The sequence below is a fragment of the Ranitomeya imitator genome, chromosome 5, assembly GCF_032444005.1.
Source record: "Ranitomeya imitator isolate aRanImi1 chromosome 5, aRanImi1.pri, whole genome shotgun sequence".
Classification (NCBI taxonomy): Eukaryota; Metazoa; Chordata; class Amphibia; order Anura; family Dendrobatidae; genus Ranitomeya; species Ranitomeya imitator.
In genome coordinates this window covers 213,248,520-213,259,179 of record NC_091286.1, presented here as the reverse complement: position 1 = coordinate 213,259,179, position 10,660 = coordinate 213,248,520, and positions in this window count along the sequence as shown.

The following is a 10,660-nucleotide window of genomic DNA, read 5'->3' as shown; positions in this document are numbered from 1 at the left end:
TGGTCTTACGCAGACGTGTTCTCCAAAAAGGCGGCGGAGACCCTTCCGCCCCATCGCCCCTATGACTGTCCTATCGATCTCTTGCCTGGTGCGGAGCCTCCCCGGGGTCGAGTTTATCCATTATCTCTCCCGGAGACGGAGGCCATGCCTCAGTACATTCAAGAGAATCTGGCAAGAGGATTTATCAGGAAGTCAGTGTCACCTGCTGGGGCAGGGTTCTTCTTCGTGCAGAAGAAGAATGGGGAACTACGTCCATGCATAGACTACAGGGGTCTTAACGCTATCACCATTAAGAACAAGTATCCTTTGCCCTTGATATTCGAGCTCTTCAATAGGCTTCGGGGAGCTAGAGTGTTTACTAAATTAGATCTGCGGGGTGCTTATAACCTGAATCGCATCCGTGAGGGGGACGAATGGAAAACGGCGTTTAACACCAGAGATGGGCACTATGAGTATCTGGTGATGCCCTTCGGGCTCTGTAATACCCCAGCCGTTTTCCAAGACTTTGTCAACGACATCTTCCGGGATATGCTTTCCACCTCAGTTGTAGTCTATCTGGATGATATTCTCATCTTTTCTCCAGATATAGACTCCCACCGGAGAGATGTTGGCAGAGTCTTCGACCTCCTACGGGCAAACTCTCTTTATGCTAAGTTGGAGAAGTGTATGTTTGAGCAGGAGTCTTTACCGTTCCTGGGCTATATCATCTCCGCCCAGGGATTGGCTATGGATCCTGCCAAACTACAGGCTGTGATGGACTGGCAAGAGCCCCATTCTCTTAAAGCGGTGCAGCGCTTTATGGGGTTCATTAACTATTACCGCCAGTTCATTCCCCACTTCTCAACTCTGGTAGCTCCCTTGGTAGCCCTCACCAAGAAGGGAGCGAATCCCAAATTGTGGTCGGAAGAGGTCTCCAAGGCCTTCACTTCTATTAAGTCCCACTTTGCTAGCGCTTCCATCTTACATCGTCCCGATGTGGATAAGCCATTCCTAATGGAGGTGGATGCTTCATCCATTGGTGCTGGAGCAGTCCTCTATCAAAAGGATGCTCAAGGTCGGAAGCATCCATGCTTCTTCTCTAAGACCTTCACGCCAGCGGAGAGAAACTACTCCATCGGGGATAGGGAGTTGCTAGCAATGAAATTGGCCTTTTCAGAGTGGAGACACCTTCTGGAAGGTGCGCGGTTTCCCTTCCAAGTTTACACGGAGCACAAAAATTTGGTCTACTTGCAAACAGCCCAGCGGCTAAATTCTCGCCAAGCCAGATGGTCCTTGTTCTTTTCCCGGTTCCACTTTTCCCTTCATTTTCTCACCGGGGAGAAGAATATTCGTGCTGACGCTCTCTCTCGCTCCCTTATGTCAACTGAAGAGGAGGAAGAGGAGCCTCGGCTTATTGTTCCTTCTGAGAGCCTGAGAACCGTAGCGCCGGTTTTGCTGGAGTCTGTGCCTCCGGGCAAGACTTTTGTGCCCATTAATTTGCGACCGGAGGTTCTCTCTTGGGCTCATTCGTCCAGGGTGGGTGGACACTTTGGGACAAAGAGGACATCTGAGCTACTGGCGAGGACGTACTGGTGGCCGTATATGGTCCGGGATGTCAGGGATTATATTCTGGCGTGTGTCTCCTGCGCCAAAAATAAATCTCCGCTGCAAAGGCCAGCTGGGTTGCTCTATCCCTTGCCGGTGGCAGATAGCCCCTGGGAGATGGTCGGGATGGACTTTGCCGTGGGTTTACCCAAATCTCGCGGCTGTACCATCATTTGGGTCATCACCGATCATTTCTCAAAAATGGTGCATTTGGTGCCGCTACCACGGTTACCTTCTGCACGGGCCTTGGCAGCGTTGTTCATTAAACACACCTTCCGCCTACATGGTATGCCTGACAAAATTGTCAGTGACCGGGGTCCCCAGTTTGCGTCTCGGTTCTGGAGAGAGCTTTGTCGTCTTCTCAGTATTGAGTTGAATCTCTCTTCCGCTTATCATCCCGAGACGAATGGGTTGGTAGAGAGGGCCAACCAGATCTTGGTCACATATCTGCGACATTTTGTTTCAGCCAGGCAGGATGACTGGGCATCCTTGCTATCGTGGGCAGAGTTTGCGCTGAACAACGCCGTAGCCGACTCCACTGGACAAACCCCATTCCTCCTCAACTATGGTCAGCATCCACGGGTACCTGTGCCTATGCCGGTGTCTTCCGCAGACTCCAGGGTGGCAGACTGGGCTGTGGAGGCACGGAATATTTGGGACCGCACTCAGGATGCCATTTGGGCCTCTAAGGAGAGAATGAGGTCCTCCGCCGATGCTCATCGGCGCCCCGCTCTGACCTTTGCTCCTGGCGACTTGGTGTGGCTCTCCGCCCGTAACCTCAGGCTGTGAGTTGAGTCCACTAAGTTTGCTCCTCGCTACTTGGGTCCCTTCAAGGTCCTCGAACAGGTTAATCCTGTGGTCTACCATCTGGCCTTTCCTCCACGCCTTGGTATCACCGACACCTTTCATGTGTCCCTCCTTAAGCCCGTATACATGTCCCGGTTTTCTGAGTCATTTGCCGAGACATCGGGTTCGTCTACGGACGATTTCGAGGTGAACGCTATCTTGGGGTGCAAGGTGGTACGTGGCAAAACATTTTTTTGGGTGGACTGGAAGGGTTACGGCCCTGAGGATAGGTCCTGGGAGCCTGCTGAGCACATTCGGGCTCCGCAGCTTATTGCTAACTTCGAACGTAGTGAGGCCCAAGGAGGGGGGGGCCCTAGGAGGGGGGGTAATGTTAGGAGTCGAGTTTACTCTGCTGCACAGGGGGAATCTCGATCCGTGTCTGCTGCGGTCTCCCATTCTGCTTCGGCCGCAGTGGGCTTTGCTCAGCGGAGGCGTCGCTCCCAGCGTCTCGCTGGGACTGATTCTGTGCAAAGGGTTACTGCTGCCTTTTCCGGCTCTCCTGTTGTACCCTGCACTGATCTGCAGCGAGCGGGCTTCCCTGGGACTAAGTCCTTATTTGCACACACTGAGCATGCCCAGGACAGGATCTCCCGTTGGAGATCGAGGGTCACATGCTCAGGTGCTGCAGCACATCCCATTGGTCCTCTTGGCAGGTCCTGAAAGGGCAAAACTTCTGTAGCAGCTTCCTGTGCTGCAACTATATAAACTGCGCATGACGGCACGGCCATGCGCTAGTATTGTCTTGATAATATGTGTGTGTGTTGTGAGTGAAAGTCGCTCTTTAAAATACCCTCCCTATTGGATGACTGTTCGCGGAAGGTGTATGTTTGCTATCTAGCGCCCGACTTATCCAACAGCACGTTACACACATAACAGCGTCTAGTTGCTGTGACCGCCTGTACGGCGCCGTGCGCTTCCTCTGCGCTTTCCTTACCCAAGCCTGGGTGGTTAGTGGCGTCCGTCAGTGCGGCACTGCATGCACTCTCGTGCCTTTATATACTATTTTAATAGTTTCCTTACACACCCAGTTGCGGTGTTGTGCCAGCAAGTGGTCTAATCGGACTTCAATCCTGTGTTGGGGTTGTGTTCGCTGACTTCTTGCTCGTGCTCTATGTGCGGTACCGCGGTCCTGTGACTCAACAGGATCGCTTCCTTCACGCAGGGTGAAGTTAACCCGTGCGTGTATACTTATAGTACCATCATATAGTCCGTCTTACTAGCAGCAGGGTTTTTACCTGCACGGTGGACCTCGGACTGCGAACGCACCTAGTTTCATATCATCTATACTTGGTGCGTTCCGCCAGTCCTTAACACGCTGGAGGCGGAGCCAAGAGCGGAGACGCTGGAGGCGGAGCCAAGAGCGGAGACGCTGGAGGCGGAGCCAAGAGCAGAGACGCTGGAGGCGGAGCCAAGAGCGGAGACGCTGGAGGCGGAGCCAAGAGCGGAGACGCTGGAGGCGGAGCCAAGAGCAGAGACGGAGCCAAGTGCAGAAACACAGGAGGCGGAGGCAGATAGTACCGCAAAGAGCGGGGCCAGATGGAACCGCAAAGAGCCACAGAGCAAAGCCAGAGAGTGCGAAGCAAGGTCTGAGTGTAGAGCCGCAAGAGTGCAGAGTGAAAGCAGACAGAAAACACAAGGAAAGAAAGCAGGAAAGAAAGCCACAGACAAGGAGACCGAGAAAAGACAAAGTACAGACAAGGCAATAGAACAAGACACAGGGACAAAGACACAGGGAACAGGATATTCTGCCTCCTGGAGGGCGGACTACAAGATCAAGGCAATAGCACAGAGAAAAGCTCAGAGGGAGTAACTCAGAGCAAGGCCAGGCAAACTCAGCAGCTAAACACTAACTGAGCTAACACATTGCACAGGCCCAGACCACAGGGTGGAGCTGCACTATATACAGGAGGCCTCTTGGTAATTGGTCAGGAACTGATTGGACAGGTGCATCTGATTCCTATAAGAACCAGAGAGTTCAGGCGCCGGCCCCCTATACACATAGCCATGAGGCATGCAGAGAGCAGAGACACAGAACATGGAGCTGGCATTAAAGAGAAAGCACATCATGGCCTGGAGCAGTGGGTAAGATTGTGTGAGCGATGTGAGGCCATGCTGTGATGCCAGCAGAGTTGTTACAGTATGTGATATGATGACTTTATTCTTTGGGTCGGTGCGATTACAGTGATACCAGATTTATATCGGGTTTTCATGTTTGTCTTCTGTCACACACAAAAAGATGCTTTTTTATTACGAAAACTAGTTTTTGCATCACCATATTTTCAGAATTAAAATTTTTCCATATTTTGGCCGACAGTCATGTTATGGCTTGTCTTTTGTGGGACGAACAGACGTTTTTATTGTTACAATTTTCAGGCACATTACATTTTTTGATCGCTTTCTATTCTGATTTTTGGCAGACAGAATGAACAAAGAACAGCAATTCAGGAATTACATTTGGGGTTATTTTTTTCATACTGCTCTAGGTGTGCTAAAATTGATAAGGCAGCTTTATTCTGTGGTTCAGTACGATTACAGCAATACCCAGTTTGTCTTTTTTTTATGTTTTGGCACTTTTACACACAAATTTTTTTTATAGAAAAATAATTATTTTTGCATAGCTTTATTCTAAGAGCTGTAACTTTTTTATTTTTCTTGCAAAATAGGCTATATGGCAGCTTGTTTTTTTGTGGGACAAGATAACGTTTTCAGTGGTACCATTTATATTTACACTCGTCTTTTTAATCGCGTTTTATTGTACAGGATGCTCCATTTATATGGATACCCCTGGGTGGGCCATTTATAAAGTTGCATTAATAAATGGCCGACTTCAAAATGGCCGCCATGGTCACCACCCATTTTGAAAAGTTTTCCCCCTCCCATATAATAATGTGCCACAAACAGGAAGTTATCACCAACCATTCCCACCTTATTTAGGTGTATCCATATAGATGGCCCACCCAGGTGTATCCATATAAATGGCTCACTCTCTACTTTTTGTATGATGATAAAGCATTGTTTTTGCCTCGTTTTTATTCATATTTTATGATGTTCACTGAAGGGGTTAACTAGTGGGACAGTTTATAGAGCAGGTCATTATGCATGCGGCAATACCAAATATGTTCTTTTGTTTATTTTTTATTTACATGAATGTATTAGTTGGAAAATTTTGTTTTTTTATCTTTGGGGATTTTTACACTTTTTAATATTCTTTTTAAACTTTTTACACTGTGCCTGTATGGGACATAACTGTATATCATCAGATCACTGATTTGACGTTCTGCAATGCTTCTGCACTGCAGGGAAGGAGGTGTCTCAAGTCCTGCTCACTGCAGGCACTGTGAAGCCACCTTCTCTGAAGGACCCTGCGGCCATCTTGTGGCCTGGAGTCTCCACGGAGACCATCAAGACAACGTGATCGCATCGTGTTGTCCTGATGGAAGCGCGCAGGGAACCCCGAGCTGACACCTGCACCTGATCGTCGTGGCGCACAGCATGAGGCTGCGCTATCAAGCCGCTGTACATGTACTGCTGTTTGCGGGAATGCAGCTCCCGCAGAGCAGGACATGTACGGCGCATGTCGAGAAGGTTTCAAAAAGCCAAACTTTGCTCCTTCCCTTCCGATCCCTGCTGTGCTCCCAAACAGAAGTTTTCGCCCACATATAGGGTATCGGCATGCTCAGGAGACATTGCAGTCCTTTGTAAATTTTGTTGGAAACATGAAAAATCGTTGGTCAACTTTTAACCTTTCTAACTTCTTAAGCACAATTTTATGAAACATATTTTTTGTTATGTAAAGTAGAAATTTGGGAAATGTTATTTATAAAACTATTTTGTGTGACATAACTTTCTAGTTTAGGGGAATAAAAATTAAAAGTTTGAATACTGCTACATTTTTAAAAAATGTTGTCAAATTCCAATTTTTTTCACAAATAAACGCAAGTCTTATCGAACAAATTTTACTACTATCATGAAGTCAAAATTGTCACAAGAAAACTTTACTGGGATCTGTTGAAGCGTTCCAGAGTTATTACCGCTTAAAGTGACACTGATCAGAATTGTAAATTTTGGCCTGCTCATGGAGGTGAAAACAGGCTTGGGGGGTGAAGGGGATAAAAGGTACGACATAAACCAATGCACAGTTCAGCAAAATAAACGCTGTCTTTCTGGCATAAGGAGAAAACAAAAGATAACATATAGAACAGTCCATGTTGTTGCAGGGATCCAACCTTTCTGGGTAAACAAGGTTCAGCTTTCTTTCACATAAACACCGCTTTGGAGCTTGCGACTCCAGGCACACCAAACACTGAATGACTCAGAAGGCTGACTATTTACCTCCTAAACCACACCATATTGTGGGGTATGGTTAACAGTTTCCCACTCACTCTACAGCCGTTCACTAACCAAAGCTCTTAACATGGCCGATTAACACCCCCTCAGCACTTAGTGTGCTGGAGCATTTTTCTAGGATCATATCACTGAAGCTAATAACCTCAGTGACACATTTCTCCACTCTAGTACTTTGCCAATGACTGTCACAAGGCATATGAGTGTACTATACTATATGGAGGCCTATGAGGGAGTGTATTATACTATATGGAGGCCTATGGGGAATACATTATACTATATAGAGACCTATGGGGAATGCATTATACTATGTAGAGGCCTATGGGAAGTGCATTATAATATATAGAGGCCTATGAAGAGTGCAGTATACTATATGGAGTACTATGATAAGTGCATTATACTGTGTAAGGGAGTATTTTATACTATATAGAAACCTATGAGGAGTGCAGCATACTATGTAGAGGACAATAGGGTGCATTATGCTATATGGAGGCTATTTAGCGGGCCATCATACAATGTGGGGATTACAGTGAGGGGGTCATCATATACTGTGGGAGTAAATGTGGGGTCTTTCTACAGTGTGGGGCCATCAAACAAGTTGGGGGCTACTAAGGGGTCCATATACTGTGTGGGGGTATTGTACAGTGTAGGACATTATACTGTGTATAAGAGAGCATAATTGTATGTAAGGGGAGACTTGGGTCATTATTAAATGTTAAGTGGGTATTTTTTTTATGGGGCACTCAGGTTATTATGACTGTTAAAGGGGCATACAGAGGGCATGATTACTTTCTAGGAGGCAAAATGTGGGCACTTGCACAGGGCATTACTATATTCTAGTGGTTTGTTTTACCATCTAGACAGTACACAGTAGGTAGAGTAATAGGGATACATACGGCAGCAGCGGCTCAGTACTGGTGTATCAGTAGGATGAGGAGTCTGTGCAGGTTGGGAATAGATGGGGAGGTGGAGGAAATGTGAGAAGTCATGTATGTCTTTGTTTTAATTTCTGCAGGTGAGTCGTTGCTGGAAGAAGTCATGTCAGTCTGGGCCAGATGGAAAAGATGGGAAATGTGAATGAAACTATCAGAAAGAACGGCATCTGTAAGTTACTATACATCAGGGGTGTCAAACTGCATTCCTCGAGGGCCGCAAACCATGCGTGTTTTCAAGATTTCCTTAGCTTTGCACAAGGTGCTGTAATCATTATGTGTGTAGGTGATTAAATTATCACCTGTGCAGTATAAGGAAATCCTGAAAACATGACCTGTTTTCAGCCCTTGAGGAATGCAGTTTGACACCCCTGCTATAGACAGTATATCTATACTGTAATCTCTTACATGTTCTGCAGGACTGATATCTACCACTATATGGTCACCATGTGGCAGTAATATTAGTGCTGGTCTTTGTATAGAGATTATTTACAGCCAAGTCATTTGCTGAGCTTCTCCTACATCCACTATTAGGGCTTGTGCACATGTAGCAGATTTGGTGCGTATTTGTCATGTAGATTTGCTAGCAAAACCTGAAGCAATCTTGATGCCAGCAAAGTGAAAAAGAAGCCTGAAGTGTCATGCACACGTTGAGTATTTGTGACTTGCACATTTGGTGCAGAAAATAATCTGCTGCATGCCAATTCTCTGTGCGTTTTTGCCAGCGTTTTTCAACATTGACTTCACTCAAATCAGTCAAAAAACGCAAGGCAAAAACACGAGTTTTTGCAGCTGCGTTTTTTCTGCCAAGAGATGCAGAAATGGTGCAGACATTTCTGCATCTATTTACTCAACATATCTACATAGCCTTAGGATGCACCACCATAGTTGTAATCAGGATTACCTGGTTAGGAGCCCACCCCAAGGTTTTGCTCCTCCTTTCACAACCAAACCAAAACCCTAACTACGCCTTTCAATCAGACGATCGCAGGTTCAAGTCCCATACGGGGAGCAACAAATACAGTAAAAAGTAAAAATGTTTTGAAAAATATATATAAAAAAAGTTCAAATCACCCCTTTTGCCCTATTAAAAATAAAGCAATAACAATAAATATTTGCTATTGCTGCATTCGTAATAGACCGCTCTATCAAAATATAAGGTAAACTTCCGTATATACTTGTGTATAAGCTGACCCGAGCATAAGCCAAAGCACCAAATTTTGCCCACAAAACTGGGAAAACGTATTGACTCGAGTATAAGCCTGGTATGCATTGTCCCCTCATCCCCATCCTGGTAGGCATGGTTCCTCATCCCCATCCTTGTCTGAATGGCTCCTTATTTCGATCCTTATATACATGGCTCCTTATCCCCATCATTGTCTGCATGGCTCCTTATCCCCATCCTTGTCTACATGTCTCCTTAATACCATTCTTGTCTGCATAGCTCCTTATTCCCGACCTTGTCTGCAATATTCCAATCCTTGTCTGCATGGCTCCTTACTCCCATTCTTGTCTGCATGGCTCCTTATTCCCATCCTTGTCTGCATTGCTTCTTATTCCCATCCTTGTCTGTATGGCTCCTTAATACCATTCTTGTCTGCATAGCTCCTTATTCCCATCTTTGTCTGCATGGCTCCTTATTCCCTTCTTTGTCTGCATGGCTCCTTAATACCATTCTTCTCTGCATGGCTCCTTACTCCCATCCTTGTCTGCATGGCTTCTTATTCCCATCCTTGTCTGCATGGCTCCTTACTCCCATCCTTGTCTGCATGACTCCTTATTCCCATCATTGTCTGCATGGTTTCTTATTCCCATCCTTGTCTGCATGACTCCTTATATCCATCCTTGTATGCATGGCTCCTTATTCCCATCCTTGTCTGCATGGCTCCTTATTACCATCTTTGTACACATGGTTCCTCATCCCTATCCTTGCATGCGTGGCCCTCATGAGAAAAGCATAAAAAAATCCTACTTACCTTCCCTGTGCGCCCTCGCAGCATCTCTTTCTGGTGCCATCAGCATCTGCGGTCGAGCGATCACATGTCCCTGCTCATTAAGGTAATGAATATTCACCTCTCTTCATGCCTATGGGAGTGGAGAGAGGTAGTTATTCATTACCTTAATGAGCAGGCACCCTTTATAGCCTGGCAACTGCTGGAAGATAAAAACGAATATTCATTGCCAGTACAGTGAATATTAATTTCTCTTTAGCAGTGGGCACAGGCTCCTGCCTCCTGTTACCTGCTGCTCCTCTGCTCCCCCACCATTTTCTGGGACAATGACTCTTGTATAAGCCAAAGGGGGGCGTTTTCAACACCAAAAAATGTGCTGAAAAACTTGACGTATACACGAGTATATACTGTAATCAGATCGGTAAAAGGCGTAATGAGAAAAAGATCAAAATGCCAGAATAACATTTTTCTTTGTCCGCACCAACATTGATATAAAATGCATTAAGGCCTCTTTCAGACGCCCAGATAATTCCGGTACCGGAGAAATCGGTACCGGAATTATCCGTGTCCGTGTGTTGGTGTGCTCACGTAGCACATCAGTGTGGCACACGTGCGGTATCCGTGTGCCGCCTGAGGACCACACAGACCAGGTACGGACTGGGACTGAAATTCAGCCCTGGCATTTGCAATCATGCAGGCCCATGTTGTCCCATTTCCAAGCAACAGATGGGGATATGTTATTAACATTATCGTGGATGGAGGAAAGCAAGATTTACTACAAGACCAATATTTCTAATGATACCTGTGGCCTGCTGGGGTGACGGAGTCAGCGACTTTGTGCTCCATCACAACTGTTAACAGTATGGGAGTCTTGAGAACACTGATTCTGCTAACAACATAGCAGACAAGGCAGCCCATGACCAGACAGGCCCTTCTGGCATTTGCCAGAATTGCCCAATGTCCAGTCCGGCCCTGACACGGACTGTGCAGGAGAGACAGCGC